The 20992-nt window shown below is 37.6% G+C and overlaps 1 pseudogene; it reads right to left on the bottom strand.

Moving 5' to 3' along the window:
- Positions 1–16279: 16279 nt before the first annotated feature.
- LOC132224115 (TCF3 fusion partner-like) lies at positions 16280–17046 on the bottom strand (annotated as a pseudogene).
- Between the last annotated feature and the right edge of the window lie 3946 nt (positions 17047–20992).

Genomic DNA, 20992 nt, shown 5'->3' on the forward strand with positions numbered 1-20992 from the left:
TCTCCTTTGTCCTTATATATATTAGTTTTAAGAGATTGAGTATATTCTCTTATGATGTTTAGAAAAAATCAACTTTTATATTGTAAGGGCCAAGAATAAATAAAACTAAACTGATATCATATAATCCCCATGATGCTTTTGGGTAATATATACATCAGCATTTTAAGAAATAGTGATGATCCTCTTTCCAAAAATGTTATTCTTCTTATCAAACTGAAATAACTTCTCTATATTTACTTTCATTGCTGTCTCTTCTCTCCTTAAGCTTCTTTGGCGAGGACATGCTTGCCAAAGGTAACAACCTTTTTTTCCCACTAAGTATTTGGTTTTCTATCAGGGATATTATAAGAACCCAGTTTTCTAAAGCTACTTTCTATGAATCTAATTGAATAATTCTTAGAGTATGCAGAATTATTAATTTCTATTATAGTTAGAAAGTATGGCTGCATTGTTCTGGAAATCTTTGTCTTTATAGATTTAATATACCTGTTTTCTTAATATCTTTCTTATAAAAAATGAACGTGAATGGGTTAGCTATAGGCATATATGCATACCGCATGGGCAAGGACAATAGTTTGGTGAAGGTCAAGGGAGAAGGATGTCGGAGTGGGTGGAGTGGGGCAATAATGTCAATGTTAATTTTTTTTAAGGAAAAAAAGGATGCAGGAAAATAACAGAGATACCAACAAATTAGCTTGGCATCCAAGTTTCTTTGGGACCTCAAATAATCATGAATGCAAATGTCAAGTTGAAATATCTTTTATGGTTTGCTTCTTAGTAGCTCTGGGCACAGTAAGAGCAAAGTGTGTTACAGTGAAGCCAGTTACAAGCCCTTGGGTGTCTTCTCTTCCCTCTGTATTTCTCTTTGCCAGTTTGGTTGTACATTTGTGTTAATCAAACCCATTAAGGGTTGACAGGGGGTGAGTGTTTAGTACAATTTTAACCTACTTAGTATAATAGTAATGTTTTGTGTATTTCCTATAAAATTGTATGATGTTATTTTAATAAGTGAATTAGCAAAAGTAACCAAGGTACTTTGTAGTTCTCACCATTCATTATTTAAAGCAATACTTATCTTGGTTCTTTATACTGGTCTCAGGAGATGCATTATTTATAATCTGAGCATATTATTACCAAATGATGTCATATAAAATTAGACAATTTCTTACATTTCAAATCCAATGAAGAAAGGCATATTGTAATAATAGTTTATGTTTTTGACACTGCATAGTAGATACCTAAGTCTTTCCTAAATATTGAATTAATATTCTATTTGTGGGTCTATAAAACTTGCCTACATTCTAAGTTTACATGTATTTTTATAATTAAATTACTTTAATTCTTTCTTATAATGGTATTCTGACTTTTCTGAATAGTTAACATAGCAAGAGACAGAGGTATAAGGGGAAAAATATTATTTTCTTCATTTAAGATCTGCTATGGTAAAGATAAAAAAAGGATGGTTGTGTGGTTGAACATTGTCAGCAATGAACTTTAAATGCTCTGACAAACATCCAGCTTTTTTACATACAGCCCAATGAAGGCTAGTAAATTGTTATTGGTGTTAAAACAATATGAAAAAAAAGAATTAGAAACATGGAAAAGAAGTTTGGATCATACATGTACTCAAAGTGTTGCCTTTTGGCTTATTTACCAAGAGTGTGTTTAGGCATAAAATCTCCTTAATCTATATGTCAATACAAAAGGCATGCTCATTGATTAAAAATTAATTTCATTAAACCATTGACAAAAGAAATATGTGAAAGGGATTAAGAAGTACTAATTGCCAGTTACAAAAATAGTCATGGGGTGTAAAATACAGCATAAGGAATATAGTCAATAATCCTATCTAATAAAGGGGGAATATGCTAATTTACCCTCATGCCATTGCAAAGATAGTAGTGTCCACAGCCAAAAAGGAGAGGATATGCTAATTGACTGCCCCACCCTCAAATATGGCAGCACCTACAGCCAATAAGGAGGAAATATGCTAATTGACTGTCTTTCCCTCAAAGATAGCGGCACCCACAGCCAATAAGGAGTGAATATGCAAATTGACTGCCACACCCTCAAAGATGGCCACACCCACAGCCACAAGATGATGGAGCCCAGTCCCCTCAGTCCTGTCAGGATGGCAGGTCTGCGACAATGCTGGGCCTCCCCCCAGGTGGACCTGACAACTCTGCACACAAGCTTCTGGAATCCCCCAGTCCCCTCAGCCCCCCAGCCCAGGGCCAGCCTGAGGTGCAGACAAGTCTCGGATGGCAGCTTCCCAGCTGCCCAGGGCTGCCCGAGGCTCAGGTAACCAGGGCTGGCCGAGGCTTGCGCTGCTGGCAGTGGCAGCAGCAGAGGTGTGATGGGAGTCACCTTCCCTTGATTGCCTGGTCTCCTCCTACCCCTGAGGGCTCCTGGACTGTGAGAGGGGACAGGCTTGGCTGAGGGACTCCCATCCAGAGCATGAATTTTCATGCACCAGACCTCTAGTACTATAATAACTATGTATGGTATAGGATACTATGCTTACAGGAGTGATCACTTCACAGGTATATATACGTGTTTAATCTGTATGTTCTACACTTGACACTAATATATGTCAAATGTAATTGAAAAATAAAATTAAAATAAAAAAATATAAAGGTTCAAAAATAGGAGTATGTACAATGTGGTGTATCAAATTTTTAAAAATTACACATGGGGTCAATATTTATGGGGTAAATATTTCTTTAATATAAAGTCCACTAAAAAAGAATTTAGGGATGCTTTTTTTTGCTGTTCATTGCCCAACTTTGTGCTGTGTAATGTATTAGTTAACTTGGTTTGCTTCTCCTGTAGCAGCCAACACCCAGGTTATGGGCATATAACCTAGTCTCAGCTAATTGGATGCTGACATCCCAGACTGTAAATCTAAAGTGAGTAACACAATATTTAAATGATGTTTATAACTAATTTAAGGAAATCGCTACCATGTCTAGCAGTTGTAGCAGTTGTGTTTAGAGTAGATGGAGGCCTGCAAGTATTGGTGGTTCTGTCCTGGCCAGGTTGTCCTGGCTAAAAGATTATACTTTTACTTTTTGTTTTGGATTAATCCAAATCTCATTTGGTTTCTGTCAGTCTTAAAAAGTTTGTTTTCCAGGCCAATAATAATGCTACCCAATGTCCCTGCATTCATGATTTTTAACAGACAACAGATCACATCTTCTGGAGATCTGTTTCATGTCTAATTTAGCACTTAGATGAGATTGGTATATTTGGCATAACAAAGGGGATGTGTAACATTTACCAAACACAATATTAGTGTTTACATTTTTGAGAATGATCCATTTCATATTACAGAAGAGATAGAGTATAGAAAACTTCTTGACAATCATAGATGTAGGTTGATCTTTAGGGTATGAGCTTTAAAAACGCATAGATTTAGGTGTTGATCTTCTCCCTACTCATTACCACCTATGTGCCCTAGGTAAGTTACTTAAGTTTCTTCACCTGCAAAAAGAAGATAAAAAGAAATGTGAGCATTATGTGATATAATATTAAATATTACACCACAATAAGAACAAAGGCACATAATTATCATTGAATTGATAATAATTATTATACTTAAACATTTATTGAATGCTTAGCATGAGTTAGGAACTATGATGCTCTATGAGTGTTACAAATGTAAATAATCTTCAAAACAAAGCTATGAAGTAAATACTGTTTTATCCCCATTCCTCAGAATAGGAATAAGGAAATGAAGCACAGAGAAATTATAAACATTCTCAAGGTCACACAGCAATTATCACATCTCTTCCCTTTTAAATTTGTATTTCATTTCTCTTCCTCTCACTCTTTTTATTTGATACTTTGAATTTCCAAATTTTCGTTGCTTTATCCTCTGTGAACTGCAGTGTCACTACCGAACAGTTTACAAAAGATCCCAAATCAATTTGTGAGTAAATACAAAAACAAGTTAGCCAGCTCTCTGTATCTTTCAAAGACATAAACAGAGATATCCATGTAGAATCTTCTCATTGGAGAAATTACCCTATGTATGGATTTGGGATATAATTTTCATATTTAGAACACTCAAATTGTCTTTTGTTATATCATTTCATCCACTTTCAAAACATATTACCCTCAGGTTAAAAGAAAGTAAGAAACTTTGGACTGCTTTGGAAGAGATGAGTCATGAGGATCTCAGTGAAACAAAGTTCATGTGCTCCAGCCTTGTTCTTGAATGAGTGACTTTTTTCATGAGGCAGAAAAACCTATCATCTGTAGTCTCCTGTTAGACTTAGGCAGAATGAAGGATCTCAAAGGCTATTTCACCAGATTATGTTTTAAGTACGTGGCCGTGGGCACTGCTGACACACCTGAATAAACACCCCTGTGGCAGAGTCAGGCAAAAGGGCTGCCAGTCATCAGTATCGAATTCACTCTCTTTTTATAAGATGATAAAAAATTAAAAGCTGTTCCAAAAGCAGAAGGATTTGGGTCTGGCTTGGGACCAGGCCCCCTAGCTATGTTCAGGAGTCAGTGTTGTTTCTCCTCTTGGGTGCAAGTCCGTTCTAGAATACTACCTGTTAATGTTGCTGTTTTGTACTTAAGCTTCTTTTTTGTAAAGGGTGTGGAGAGCTCTGATTGACAAGCATTTTACTTTTTTTATTTTTAAAGAATGCTTTCAGATGAGAGTGAAATGCAGCTCTCCAATTTTCAACCATGCACTCGGATCTCACTAGGTCACATAATCTGATAGGAAGCTGATAACCACTCTGCATTAAACTGCAGGCTGGAAACTGAGTTAGGCAACAATGATCAGTGAGTGACACCTTTCCCTAAATGCTGGGGTCCAACCCCAGCAGGTCCAGGGGTCCCCAAAGGTGTGGACTGAGTCGGCGAAGAAGGAATGACACGGAGACAGAGTTCAGTTGATCAGCAGCCTAGCCAGGATCTCTAGCCAAGTTCTGGTGTTTATTGTCTTGTTACATCTGTATTTATAGCAGTTGATTTTAATCCTGTCAATTTCTATTGCAAAGGTTAGGGCATTTCTTGTCTCCATTCCAGGGAGTAAAGATTATGTAGTTTAAGAGTGATTGTTTGTAGTTAAAGTGATTAACTACCCGCCTGGCACTTAGTTAAAGGGTTTTAACTCCTCCCTAACTTCAGGGAAAAATCCCTACCTGGGGAAACAACCTTTCTCGGAGAGGTGACCTTGGTTAAAACACATAGCGCCAAGAAGGAGAGCACACATATTAAGAACAGTATGCTATATATGCCAGGTCCCTTGAAACATATGCTGTGCAGATGTTTCTTTCCTGCAGCGACTGTGTCAAGCAGCAAGGATGGACCAGCTTCCGGCACCTAAAACCTTTAGTCATTTTATAATTCTTTTAAAAAGAATATTTTCAAATGTTTTAAAAAATACACAATGTTTGAATAAAAAAATTATACATTGCTGATTGCATATTCATTTTAAACATTATGTACCAATCTTATATATTCACCACCTACTAAAAGTCATACTTATGCATGGAAAATCTGTCCAATATTTGCTTCTAAATGACAAGTCTTGTAAATAAAAGGAAAATTTATCCAGGACATACACATCTATGTGCACAAATCAGCTCCTTCAATTTTGCACTTAATTGGTCATGTTATGAAAAATGTGCAATGAAAAAATAGCTTTTGCAGAGATATGAGAGTCTGTAGAGATTATTTTCATAGCTAAATTATATAACTCTTTAGAGAACCACATGTTAGAATTTTACTATCAGCCAAAGGGATATATATTAAACTCTGGATTTTGTGAAATATATTCTGCTGTGTCCCTTTACCAAGAACCCTTCCAGATGAGCACATGGTAACTGTAAATCATTAACTTAATATGTTCCACATATGAGTGAGATCATGTGATATTTATCTTTCTCTAACTATTTTGCTTAGTGTAATACTCTCCAGGTCCATCCATGCTGTTCCAAATAGTAGGAGTTCCTTCCTTTTTACAGCAGTGTAGTATTCCATTATGTAGATGTACCACAGTTTTCTAATCCACTCATCTGCTGATGGGCACTTAGGCTGTTTCCAAATCTTAACTATTGTAAATTGTGCTGCTATGAACATAGAGGTGCATATATCCTTTCTGATTGGTGTTTCTAGTTTCTTGTGATATATTCCTAGAAGTGGGATCACAGGGTCAAATGGGAGTTCCATTTTTAGTTTTTTGAGGAAATGCTATATTGTTTTCCAGAGTGACTGCACCAGTCTGAATTCCCACCAGCAGTGCAGGAGGGTACATTTTTCTCTGTATCCTTGCTAGCACTTGTCATTTGTTGATTTGTTGATCATAACAATTCTGACAGGTGTGAGATGGTACCTCAAACTACATTTGAAAGCAATAGTAATCAAAACGGAATGTTGTTGCCACAAAAATAGAAAGAAACCAAAGGAACACAATTGAGTGTCCCAAATTAAACATATATATAAAGTCTACTCATATTTGACACATGTACTGGGAATTAAGATTAGTGTAGCCATTATGGAAAACAATATGGAAGTTTCTCAAAAAATTAAAAATGAAATTGCCTTATGACCCAACAATTCCACTTCTGGATATATATCTGAAGGAACCCAAAACATTAATTCAAAAGAATGTATGTATCACCATGTTAATTACAGCATTACCTACAATAGCCAAACTATGAAACCAACACAAATGCCCATCAAGAGTTGAGTGAATGAAAAGCTATGGTACATATATACAATGGAATATTACTCAGCCATAAAACCTGAACAAAGTCTCACCATTTGAAACAACATAGATGGACCTAGAGGGCATTATATTAAGTGAAATAAGTCAGTCAGAGAAAGAAAAATACCATATGATTTCACTCATAGGTGGAAACTAAAGAACAATATAAACAAAAAAATCAGAAACAGACTCATAGAAATAGAGAACAGACTAATGGTTGCCAGAGGGGAGGGCTGTTGGGAGACTGGGTGAAAAAGGTGAAGGGATTGAGATGTACAGATTGGTAGCTACAAAATAGGCATGGAAGTGTAAAGTATAACATAGGAAATTTCAGTAATATTGTAATAACTATGTATGTTTTCCATTTGTTACTGGAAATATCAAGGGGAACACTTTATAAAATATATGATTGTCTAACCACTATAGTGTGCACCTGAAACTAATAAAAAAATAATAGTGAATGTAAACTATAATTGATAATTTTTTTCTATTTATTAAAAGAGATTGAAAAAGGTTCAATTAAATGGAAAGCTATTCCACATTTATGGGCTGTAAGGATCAACATAGTTAAAATGTCTATATTACCCAAAGCAATACAGTATACCAGTTTAAAGCAATCCCCATCAAAATCCCAATGTATTTTTTAAATAAATAGAACAAAAATTATTAGATTTTCAGAAAAACCACAAAATACTCCAAAGAGCCAAAGAAATCCTGAAGAAAAAAATAATGAAGCCAGAGGTATCAAACTATCTGGCTTCAAATTATACTACAGAGCAAAGATATTCAAAACAGCATGATATTGGTAGAAAAACAGGCACACATATCAATGGAACAGATCTGAGAGCCTTGAAATAAAACCACATATACATGGGCAAATTATTTTTGGCAAAGGAGACAAAAACCTACAATGGATAAAAGAAAGCCTCTTCAATAAATGTTACTTAGAAAATTAGAAAGCCACATGCAAAAAAATAAAATAAAATGAGACTATAGTTTTTCCCATGTACAAAAATTGATTTAAATGGGTCAAAGACCTAAATATAAGGTCTGAAACAATAAATTACATAGAATAAAAAAGAGGTACTAAACCCAGAGACCTTGGTCTTCAAGAAGATTTTATGAATTTGACCCCAAAGGCAAGGGAAGTAAAGAAAATAAAATAAATGAATGGGTCTGTATCAATATAAAAAGCTTATGCACATTGAAAGAAACAACCAACAAAACAAAAAACAAACAAACAAACAACCTAATGCGAAATGATATTTACAAACAACAGCTCAGACAAGGGGTTAATATCCAAAATATATAAAGAACTCATACAACTCAATACCAAAAGAACAGAAACAAAAAGCAAGCCAATTAAAAAATGGGCAAAACCTTGGTGGGGTGGTTCAGTTGTTTGGAGCTTCGTACTGTAAACCAAAAAGTTGCAGGTTCTATTCCTGATCATGGCATGCACAGGAGGCAACTGATCCTCGTTTCTCTCTCACATCATTGTTTCTCTTTCCCTTTCTCTCCCCCCGTCCTTCCTCTCTCTAAAGTCAATAAAAAACATATCCTCAGGTGTAGATTTTTTAAAAAGGCAGAGAACCTGAACAGACACTTCTCCTATGAAGACATACAAATAGCTAACACATATATTAGGGAAATGTAAATCAAAACTACAATGAGATACCATCTTACACCTGTTAGAATGGCTATTATCGACATGACAAGTAATAAAAGTGTTAGAGAGGTTGTGGAGAAAAAAGTACTCTCATTCACTGCTAGTGGGGGATGTAAACTTGTATAGCCACTATTGAAAATAGTGGCCATTTCCTTAAAAAATAAGAATAGAGTTGCCATATGACACAGCAATCCTTCTTCTGGGTATCTACCCTCAAAATTTGAAAACATTTATTTGCAAAGACAGATACACCCCTATGTTTATTGCAGCACTATTGACAGTAGCTGAGACATGGAAGCAACCAAAGTATCCTTCAATAGATGATTAGATAAAGAAGATGTGTTACATAGCCATGAGAAAAGATGAAATACTGCCATTTGCAACAACATGGGTGAACCTTGAGAATATTATGCTAATGAAATAAGTCAGTCAGAAAGAGTTAAGAACTGTGATTTCACTCATATGTGGGATATAAAACTGAAACTCATAGACACAGACAACAGCATTGTGTTTATCAGAGGGCAGGGATATGGGGGTGTAATAACAGAGAATGGGAGCCAAATATAAAGTGATAGAAAATGATTTGACTTTTGGTAGTTGGCACACAATGCAATATACAGATAATGTATCATAGAAATCTATATTTGAATACTATATAAACTTATTAACTAATGTCACTCCAATAAATTTGATTAAAAAGAAAAAAGTAAAATATAAAAAAAGAAAAGTTAAAGCAAAAAGATGTGAATTTCACTCTAAAATTATTTCAACAAACAAATATAAGAAAGATCTTGCCTATTTCTTCCACATCCACTGAATTATTTATTTTGAATATAATTTTGAAACTATTGAACTCATGTCAGATTAGAATATATATAATGGAATATTATCCAGCCAAAAAAGGAAGGAAACCCTGTCATTTGTAACAACATGGATGGATATTAAGGGAATATGCTAAGTGAAATAAATCAGAGAAAAGTAAATAGTTTATGATCTCACTTGTATGTGGATTCTAAGAAAGTCAAACTCAAAGAAGTAGACAATAGAACAATGGTTGTCAGGGACTTTGGGATGGTAGAAATGTGAAGATGCTCAATAAAGTGTACAAACTTCTAGTTAGGAGAGGAATAAGTTCCAGGGATCTAATGTACAGCATGATGATTATAGTACAGTATTGTATTGTGTACTTGAAAGGTGCTATGGAAATAGCATATTTTTTTAATTTTTAGTTAAGTATAGTTAGTATACCATATTATATTAGCTATATTAATTTTAAATGTACAACATAGTGATTCACCATTTTTATACCTCACAATGTCATCATGCAAACTTACCATAATATCATTGACTATATTGCCCTTCACCTTTTTCAGCTATCCCCTTACTTCCCACCCATTGGCAACAATAGCTTTTGTCTTTGTTTCTATAAATCTATTTTTGTTTTGTCTCTGCTTGTTTGTTTTGTGTGGGTTTCTTTTTTTTTAGATTCTACACATAAGTAAAACCAAATGGTATGTGTCTTCATCTGTCTGACTTATTCAATTAGTATGATACCCAACATAAATTGAAAATATTGTAAATTTAAAAAGCATTTAATCCACATAGCCTACAAAGCATCATAGACTAGCCTAACTTACCTTAAAGGTGGTCAGAACACAATATCCAAAAACACAGGCAACACAATACACTGTAGAGTATCAGTTTACCCTCCTGATTTCATGATTGACTGGGAGCTGTGGCTCCCTGCTGCTGCTTAACATTATGAGAGAGTATTCTGCCACATATTGCTAGCTCAGGAAAGGATCATAATTAAAAATTCAAAGTTCAGTTTCTACTGAATGCATATCACATCACTTTCTCACCAATATCAAGTTGAAAAATCATAAGTGAACCATTGTAAGTTATAGACCATCTGTTTACTTCTTGAAAACTTCTAGAAGCATAGAAGCATAGGTATCTCTCTCTCTCTCTCTCTCTCTCTCTCTCTCTCTATATATATATATATATATATATATAGGCTAAGTGACTGACTATACCTCTGTCTGACTGTCCAACCGACCAACCAACCGGCGGTACATATGACGCACACTGGAAATTGAAAAATAAACATTGACTGGCACATGTATGACACATATAAATCTCTTCTAGTGCCAATCACACATGTGTTTTAATTTTATAATACTAAGATATTATATATACTATTTTGACATGTAATTTTTTGCAGTAACATAATTACTGAATTTCCTTTCAATGTGCACAAATCCATGCACTGGGCCACTGGTCTCCTATATAATGAAGCAGGAATGTGCAAATTGACCCTCACTCCATCACATCATCACAAGATGGCAGCACCCACAGCGGAGGCAGGGTTCCCTTAATGAGCCGTCATGAGCGATCAACAGGGACCTGGAGCTGTGTGGCACCATGCTGGGGTAGGGGACCTGAGGCTACACCCCTGGCCCAGCAGGGCTTGACTGTGGGACCTCAGGCCATGAGCCCTGCCCTGGTGCCCAGCTGGGGGACCAGAGGCCGTGCCCCTGACCCAGTGGGGCTTGATGGGGACCTCAGGCCGAGCCCCCAGTGCTGAGCCTGGGGGACCTGAGGCTGTGCCCTCTGCCCAGCAGGACTTGACAGGGGTTGGGCCGGCCAGGTCTGGGTCTCACGTGATTCGAGGTGCATGCAGGTGGGCAGGGACTTGACTCTGGGTCCCGCAGCATGCCCCAGACTCTGACAGGAGGAAGATTTTCATATATATTTTACTAATTTTCTTTCATCTCTGACAATTCTATTATATAGGGGAAATAGCAATATTAAAATATCTCCTCTAAGTAATTCCCTTTTAATGTGCATGAATTTCGTGCACTGGGCCACTAGTTTATAATAAAACATAAAAGATCTCCTTTATTGACCTTTCTGTCAATCTTGCTCCCTTCCTTGGAAGTAATCACTTTGAAGCTAGAATCTTTCCTGCCATTTTCCTATGTGTTTTTATAAATATATGTTCCTATATATAGCATTTCTTTGTGGCTTTCTTCTCTTTTAACACTGTGCCCAAATGCATTACAATTATGAATCTTTATTAATATAAGAGATATATATATATCAAATATAACTAATAATATAATAGAAAATTTAAAGATCCTGAAAACATACAATTGACTTCTATCAGGAAGCATTAAACACTCACTACCCTGCTAAGTTTATGCATGGAGAGATTAATGTGGATTGAAATATAAGGCTTTGTGCAAGTGAGGCTTAACTCAGACCTTGAAGAACTGTCAACCATAGAAAGTAGAGATTAAGACTCATGGCATTTCAGTTGAGGGTAGCAGCATGAAAAAGCACAAGAATAACCATAATGAGTATAAAAGAAAGATATAGCTAAGCAGAAAAGGGAGAGATAAGATTGGACAAAATAATCTGTCCTTGATGTAGTAGTCGATATGGGGTATATTTGTGCTTGCAGGTACATTAGAAAATGCATCCTGATTATAATACTAGTAAATAAAATGGATGGCATATAGGAGAGCCTTGATTTTAGGGAAATAGATGTCAGTGGCAATAATTCAAATGTGAGTTTTGGGACATTCTGAACTAACATAGTGGAAATGGAGAAGGATAAATTAATCTGTGGCATTTTCAGAAAAAAATAAATGAAATGATTTAGTGGCAAGTTTGACAGAGGGATTAAGGAAAAAGGATTACTCAGAAATAAATCAGTTTTAAATTTCAAAATAGTGGTCATTTTACAAATCAAAAAGCAAAAAAGGAGTCTGGCAATGGGCAAAGATAGGAAGAATGGAGAGGGAGTTTGATTTACTTATAATAAAAAATGCCTAAAATGTTTATTTTAAGCATAATATTCACAGTTTACTTTTCTAAATTACATAAATAATTGTCTTCATTATCTACCCTACTGTTTCCTAGACCGCTAAACTTGAATATGAAAAGTTCCTCTTTTAATGACAAGTTAGTGTTTGGAATTCCAAACAACTGGGCAATTTGAAGGTATTGAAATCCCATTATGTTTTCACAATTACTCAGCTATAACTTACTAGACTTGTTACAGCCTTTGATATGCTAGAATCCTCTAAAGAGTATCTTATGTCACTGCATATCAAGTCTTTATGTAGGCCTAGGGACACCTCTTATAGTACATCAGGGTACAGCAGAGATAGCAAATGGTTACTTAGCCAGATGGCATAATACCTAGCTGAAGAGGAACAAGATTACCATAGAGAGGTTTCTGTTATATGGTAAGATTTGAAGAGAAACTTTCCAAATCAGGTCTCTGGGATATTCCATACTGTAATGGATAAGATGAGAAAAAGTGAAAAATTGTTTTTTGTTTTATCTCTTTTGCACCACCCCCACCCCCACCCTCTTCACACACACACACAGATACTTTCTATCAGCCAAGGAACATACACGTTGGGTGAAGATTCTTAGTTCAAACTTAAAAGTGTGTCAGGCAGAGCTGTTTTCAAATTCCAGTGTTAAATCTGTTGTAAAATAAGGCAATTTGTCACTGAATTGAAGTGCTTCTGACCTTTTGAGCAAGTAAAACACGCAGGCACAATCTTCCCCCCGCCAAGCCATTTTCAAAGTATTTGGATCCATATCCAGAATAATAGCATTCAAACTTTTTGAACAAAGCACAGAGTATATCTCAACAGTAGCAGAAGTGATCAAACCAAAACATAAAACAAAGCCATTCATGGTTCTAATTTTAGTGATGTTAACAAGATATGAACTCTGAGCTGTAGGTGGCTGAGTGATGTTGCAAGGCAACTTTGCTTCTTATATATGAGATTGGCCCTTTTGGTTTAATTTTGCATTTTGTTTAAATCCTTAATTTTGAGCAAATAGAAGATAGGCCTGCCAAAATAGAAATTGATAGGTTTGGTGAGACAGTTACAGGTGTACACATTGTTTGGCATTCTTTTGTAACAATCCACACAGGTATACAACTACCTTGTTACAACTAAAAATGACAACATGAAATATAGCAGCCATTTTTCTCTCCAGGAGAGGAGCTTATAAATTTACTTGGTCCAAAGTATCTCCTTGCTTCAGCAATACATCAAACTGTGCAGTATCATCAGTCTGAATCAATTAGAAATTACTCACAAAGTAAATCACATTGAAAAGCTTTGATTTGTTACTAGAGTTTGTTACAATTTTCCTCAATCTTAAAAGACTGAAAGAAAAAAAGTAATAATATGACAGTGATAGTGAAATGTAACTTTTATTGAGATGGATGAGAAACTATTTGCTACAATATTTGCTTTTAATAATTTAATTTTTCAAACACTGCAGAGAGAGTGCCATAAATATTTGATTATGAACCTTTTACAATTTATAAAACATTGGTTTGTACTGATTCATGAACCTTTTAATATACTTATATCATTTTTATAATTCCATTCACAATATGGCTTTAGCTCTTAAATTAGTTCCTTATTTGCACCCCCCTCCTCCATTTGATTAGCACATGCCTAATTTACCACATAAACCAAGGAATTGCTGAAGTAAATTGAGGAACAACAGCTTCCTTTTGCAAAATCTATGTGAATGATTAAGGGATGGATATTAACTATCAATCATCTTCAAAGAGGTTTTTGGAAATTTTCCGTTCACCAGCAGCATTCAGGTGCAGTTGGAACCATTTGAAAAGTAATATCTAAGTTACTTGCAAGAAGCAAGAGCTGAAAGTGGAAAAAAAGATTTTTTTATTTAATGAATCATATCATGAATGTCATGAAGTTGACCTATTTAGACCTAATTGCATTTCTTAGACAATAAAATGTCTATAAAGAACACAGATTCATCTAAAAATGATTAAGTTACAGTAACTTTAAAAGGTATTTGGTTTCAGTTTCAATTGATTCTTAAAATGTTAACATCAAAATATTATTGTTCAAAAATATGTTGTTCAAATGGAGCAATAAACCAATAAACAAATACGCTTACTAGTCATTTCTTCCCCATTAGGATCTTGTAGAAACCCTGCTGTAGGAATCGCTTCAGAGTGCTTTCTTTGCTTCAGGATGAAAGCCTGGAGAATGAAGAACGTCCCATATTTTCCAGGGAACAACTACTATAAATGATTCTTGTTTCAAACTGATGGTTTCTATCTGAGAACTAAATTGGACAATCCATTTGGCAGTTAACTTAGCATTTAGCCATAATTAATCCAGCTGGTGGGCACTTCTATCCATAGAGGAATTGCCACTACTCTTTCCACTACACTTCTTACCTTTTATTATGAATTTCAAACGTTTAAGATGTAATACCACATGATCTCACTCATTTGTGGAATATAATGAACAACATAAACTGATGAACAAGGACTGATCCAGAGACGGAGGGCATTGATTGGACTGTCGGGCCTTGGAGGGAAGGTAGGGGAGGGTGGGGGTAAGTGGGAAAGATCAACCAAAGGACTTATATGCAAGCATATAGGCCTAACCAGTGGACACGGACAATGGGGGGGGGGTGAGGCCATGAGTGGGGGGTGGGGGGGTAGAGGGTAACGTGGGGATAAGGACACATATGTAATATCTTAATAAAAATATATTAAAAAAAGATGTTATCTGCAGACTTCTTAGTAATAGTTGTGCATACCTAGCCCTGTATAAACCTTGATCGTTTTTAATATATTTAAGATAGTTTAAAGTTCCAAACTTAGATAAAGTATATCTGTACCATGAGATTCCTTCCAGTAAAAGGGTGACATAAAGATGTCATAAAGTGCACAATACAACATAATTAACTATATGTGGTATGTTGGAAAGAAGATCTCTAAAACTCGATTCACTTTGCTTAACTGAAATTGTATTCTCATTGATTGGTAACTCCCCATTTTAACCTTGTCACAGCCCATATATATTCTGTAAGAGATTAATCTACAAAATATGTAAGGAACTCATACAACTCAAAAGCAAAATAAGTAATTGATTCTATAAATGTGACTATATTAGATACTTTAAGTGGAATTATGCAGTATTTTTTTCTGTGATTGGCTTATTTCATGTAGCATATGATCACAAACTTCATCCATGTTGTTGCATAATGATGAATTTTCTTATTGAGACTAAATTATGTTCCATTGTATATATATACTACATTTTCTTTATTCATTTACCTGTTGATGTACATTTAGGTTGTTTCAATATCTTGAGAATTATGAATAGTAGCTCAATTAATATGATAGTTCTAATTGCTCTTTGATATTCTGTTTTCAATTATTTTAAACTAGAGGCCCGGTGCACAAAAATTTGTGCACTCGGGTGGGTCCCTCAGCCCACCCTGTGCCCTCTCGCAATCTGGGGCCCCTTGGGGGCCCCTTCCCCTGGCTGCTGGCACCAGTTTTCCTCCGGTGCCCGGAACCCAGGCCTTCGCTCTTCGCTGGGAGGGGCCCACACGGTGGGCGAGGGGCTTAGCTCTTTTAAAAATACTTCTGAATGTTTGGTAAATAACCCTGTAGGAATCTACTTTCTGAAACATGCTGGTTGTTAAGGGCTGATTTGGGTAATCAACAAAATGTATGTTAAAATCCTAATCCCCAGAACCTCAGAATGTACCTGTATATGGAGAGAAGATCTTTAAAGAGGGGATTACATTAAATTGTGGCAGTTCCAGTGGGACCCTTAGCCCATCTCACTGAAGTCCTTATAAGAAGAGGAATGTTGGGGTCCAGCCCCAGCAGGTCCAGGGGTTCCCAAAGAAGGAATGACACAGAGGCAGCATTCAGGTTATCATCATAGCCAGGTTCTCTTTTTATTGTCCTGTTACATCTATATTTATACTATTTGATCCTATAAACATGCCTCTATAAGCTTTTTTTTTTTTTTGCATCGGGTCCGTTTATTGGGGGGTCAGTCAAAGGGGGAGCTGGCTAGGGTGGGGTAGGGCAGCAGCTTGTCTGGCCCCCGAGAAACCCAACTTAAGTCCAGAGCCTCGAGGGCTTAGAAGCCAAAGTCTTCCTCCACCTTTATCTGCACGGGGGCCAGCTCCGGAGTCAGCGGGACTCCTGCCCAGTGCCCTTCCTATGGCACTCGCCGCCTCTTCCAACTGCTGGGCCCCTCGCCAGGGGCCGGGCTGCTGGCTTCTGTGGGCGCTGGCATCCTCCTGGGCGGGGACAGCCCCTCTTTCTCTGGAGGCTCGTTCTCAGCGTTGCCTGGGTTGGGGGCGTCTCTGCCCTGGCTGCCCTAGTCCTCCAGTAAGATGGTGAACTGGCTGGCCCGGTAGTTGTCACCGTAGGAGTCCAGCACCTTCATGAGGAACCTCTGCTCCTGCTGGAGTCTCCATGTTATCCTCTATATCATCTGATGGAGCCTGTTCAGGACCCGCTCCTTCGCCTGCTCAATCTCCCTGCAGCGCCGATCCAGTGCCTGGTACTTCCTGCGATTGAGTTCCTGTTGGTGCCGCCCTTGCTGGCCTCAGGCTGCCTCCTCCTCTTCGTCTCACTCCTGGAGGCTGGAGCTGCCCAGACCCCCAGACACGAACTCCACTTTGGTCTCAAGCTCGCTCTCCAGGATGTTACCACCTTCAGCGGAGGCAGCGCCAGCTCCCAGCCGGGAGGTGCTGAGAACTCCTCAAAGCCCACAGCTGCCATGGACCCTTCTCTCTGCTCCAGCTCCATTTCTCCCTGGCTCCCGACGCAGAACTTCCAACCTTGCAAGCCTCTAGTTTAAAGTGGCTTGCGAAACTACAGCCCATCCGATTTCACAGCCAGGCACCCAGGCCCTGGCCGCTAAGCCTCCTGGGAGTTGTAGCTCTCTATTTCCGGCTTGCCTCCCTCGCCCCACCCCCACCCCAGTCCCAACTGAAAGGCCCTGCTGGCTGGTCTAACCCTGTGTGTGGCCAGGCATCTGAGTCACCTGGGGTCTTTATTCCTGTCCCGACACCATGCCATCTGACCATGGAGACTCTCCTCTTGCGAGGCCCCTGGGTCTCCTTCTGGGTCTCCTCAGCCCAGGTACTGGATCACGTGCCCCAGCTGCGACGCAGCCCCGGGCCCTGGGTCTCCTCAGCCTGGGCACCGGATTGCGTGCCCCAGCGGCAAAAACAGCCCCGGCGCCTGGGTCTCCTTCTGGGTCTCCTCAGCCCAGGCACTGGATTGCGTACCACAGCTGCAACTCAGCCCCGGGCCCTGGGTCTCCTTCTGGGGCCTGGCTGCGTCGCCCCCTGGGGACCGGATCACGTGCCCCAGCGGCAACGCAGCCCCAGCGCCTGGGTCACCTTCTGGGTCTCCTTCTGGGGCCTGGCTGCGTCGCCCCTGGGGTCCAGATGGTGTCCCCAGGCAGCTATGCAGCCTGGCCTCTGGCCCCGCCTCTGGGTGTTCTCCCATCACTGGTGATCAGTGATCTGAGAAGCCAGGCAGACATCCGCCTCTTCCCTGCCCCACCCAGCTTCTCCCATTACTGGCCCAGGGCCGGCAATGGCGGCCAGGTTCTCTTATCACAGAAGCCAGCAAAGGAGGCCTGGCTTCTCCTAGCAAAGGCAGCTCGGTTCTCTGGCTCTTGGCTGCCGCCTGGGTTTCCGATTGCAGTCAGCGGCAGGCAGCTTCTTCCCTCCTTCCCCTTTCGCCTCCCAGCATTGCGCCTATGTTGGCAGTTAACTGCCATCTTGGCTGACAGTTAATTTGCATATAGCCCTGATTAGCCAATGAAAAGGGTATCGTCGTACCCCAATTACCATTTTTCTTTTTTATTAGATAGGATAAATACCTAGGATTGCTAGATCATATGGTGGTTCTATTTCTAATTTTCTAAGGAACCCCTATACTGTTCTCCATAGTAGCTAAACCATTTCACATTTTCCAAAGATAATGTACAAGGGTTTCAGTTTCTCCACATACTTACCAACATGATAGTCTATTTTTTTTTAATAATTAGCCATATTGACCACATCATTGTGGTTTTGATTTACATTTACATTTCCCTTATGGTTACTGATGTTGAGTATTATTTCATACTTCTTGGTCATTTGGATGTTTTCTGTTATGGTTTTTTGAGAAATTTAGACAATAAATTTATATGTATGTAATTCTCCAGTCAGTCAATTTTTTTTAAGTTAGACTATTAGTTATTTTGCTGTTGAATTGTATGAGTTCCTTACACATTTTGTAAATTAATCTCTTACCAGATATATAGTTTGCAAATATTTTCTGCCATTCTGTAGGTTACCTTTGATTTTTTTTATTGTTTCCATTGTTGTGAAGAAGGTTTTTAGTTTGACATAGTCCCATTTGTCTTTGTTTGCCTATGTATTTGGTGTCATACCCAGGAAATCATTGCAAAGACCAATGCCATAAAACTTTCCCCATAAGTTTTATTCAAGTAGTTGTACAGTTTCAGGTTTTATGTTTAAATTTTTAATACTGTCTCAGTCACTTTTTGTGTATGGTATAAGATTAAGTTCCAATTTTATTATTTTCCATGTGGATATCCAGTTTTATCAACACCTTTTTTGGAAGAGTTTATCTGTTCTCCATTATGAATTCTTGGCACATTTGTAAAAGTGGGGGGATTGGGGGGTCATATGAGGTTAAGGACATATATGTAATAACTTAATCAATAAAAAATTAAAAAACATAAGTTAAGAAAAAGATCAATTGTCCATAGATGTGTAAAATTATTTATGGTCTATTGTTTTCCATTGGTCTATATCAGTGGTCAGCAAAATCATTAGTCAACAGAGCCAAATATCAACAGTACAACGATTGAAATTTCTTTTGAGAGCCAAATTTTTTAAACTTAAACTATATAGGTAGGTACATTGTTATTAACTTAATTAGGGTACTCCTAAGGCTTAGGAAGAGCCACACTTAAGGGGCCAAAGAGCCGCATGTGGCTTGTGAGCCGCAGTTCGCCGACCACGGGCTATATGACTGTCTTTATGCCAGTGACAAACTGTTTTGTTTACAGCACCTTTATAATGTATTTTGAAATTAAGAAGATATATGCCTCTAGTATTGTAATTTATCAAGATTAGTTTGTCTATTCATGATGATTTGTGGTTTCATCTGAATTTATAACTATTTTTTTCTATTTATTTAAAAATGTTATTGTGATTTTGATAGAGATTGCAGTGAATCTGTAGATTACTTTGACATTTTCATAATATTAAGTCTTCTAATCCATAAACACAGGATGACTTTATATTTCTGGTACCTTCTTTAATTTCTTTCATCAATGTGTTTTATTTTTCAGTATATAAATGTTTAGTCTACTTAGTTCAATTTATTCTTAAGTATTTTATTATTTTCAGTGCTATCATAAATGGAATTTTCTTACTTTCCTTGTCTGATAGTTTGTTGTTAGTATATAAAAACCCAATTGATATTTTATATGTTGATATAATATCCTGAAACTTTACTTAATTTATTTGTTCTAACATTTTTAATAAATATTTGTTGTTGAAAATATTACAACAATAATTTTTCCCATTGCCCTCTCCCATCCTCCCCCCACCCCAAGCCTTCCAACACCCACTGTCTGTGTCTTTGGGTTATACACATACACATATGAATTCAATGGTTGATCTCTTTCCCCCTCCAACTTCCCCTGCCTTCCCTCTGAGATTTGACAGTCTGTTTGATGTTTCTATGTCTCTGGGTCTACTTTTGTTCATTAGTTTATGTTGATCATTAGATTCCACATATGGGTGAGATCATGTGATACTATCTTTCTCTGACTGGCTTATTTCTCTTAGCAAAATGTTCTCTAGGTCCATCCATGCTGTTGCAAATGGTAAGAGTTATTTCTTTTTTTTTACTTCCACATAGTATTCCGTTTAATAGATTTACCATACTTTATTTTTTTAATTTTTATTGGTTAAGGTATTACAAATGTGTTTTTATTTCCCCATTGTCCCCTCATCCCCCCAGTCCTGCCCTCATCCTCACCCCCTATTGTCAGAGTCCATCACTTATTCTTATATGCATGCATACAAGTCCTTTGGTTGATCTCTCCCCCTCACCCCCATTCTCCCTTGCCTTCCCTCTGAGGTTTTTATATGTCTCTTGGCCTTTCTAATGTCTTCTATTGAAAAGTATCTATTTATATCCGTTGCCCATTTTTTGATTGGGTTGTTAGTCTTCCTTTTGTTAAGTTGCATCAGTTCCCTGTAAATGTTGGAGATTAAACCCTTATAGGAGATAATGTTGGCAAATATGTTCTCCCATGCAGTGGGTTTTCTTGGTTTTTTGTTTGTTTGTTTGTTTGTTTGCTTTTGTTGATGGTTTCTTTTGCTGTGCAGAAGCTTTTTATTTTGATGTAGTCCAATTTCTTTATTTTCCCTTTAGTTTCCAATGCCCTAGGACAGTGATGGCAAACCTATGACACCCGTGTCAGAGGTGACAAGCAAACTCATTTTTTGGGTTGATTTTTCTTTGTTAAATGGCATTTAAATATATAAAATAAATATCAAAAATGTAAGTCTTTGTTTTATTATGGTTGCAAATATCAAAAATTTTTATATGTGACACAGCACCAGAGTTAAGTTAGGGTTTTTCAAAATGCTGACACGCCAAGCTCAAAAGGTTCGCCATCACTGCCCTAGGAGCTGTGTCGGTGAAGATATTG

Source organism: Myotis daubentonii, chromosome X, assembly GCF_963259705.1.
Source record: "Myotis daubentonii chromosome X, mMyoDau2.1, whole genome shotgun sequence".
In the NCBI taxonomy this organism is placed as follows: Eukaryota; Metazoa; Chordata; class Mammalia; order Chiroptera; family Vespertilionidae; genus Myotis; species Myotis daubentonii.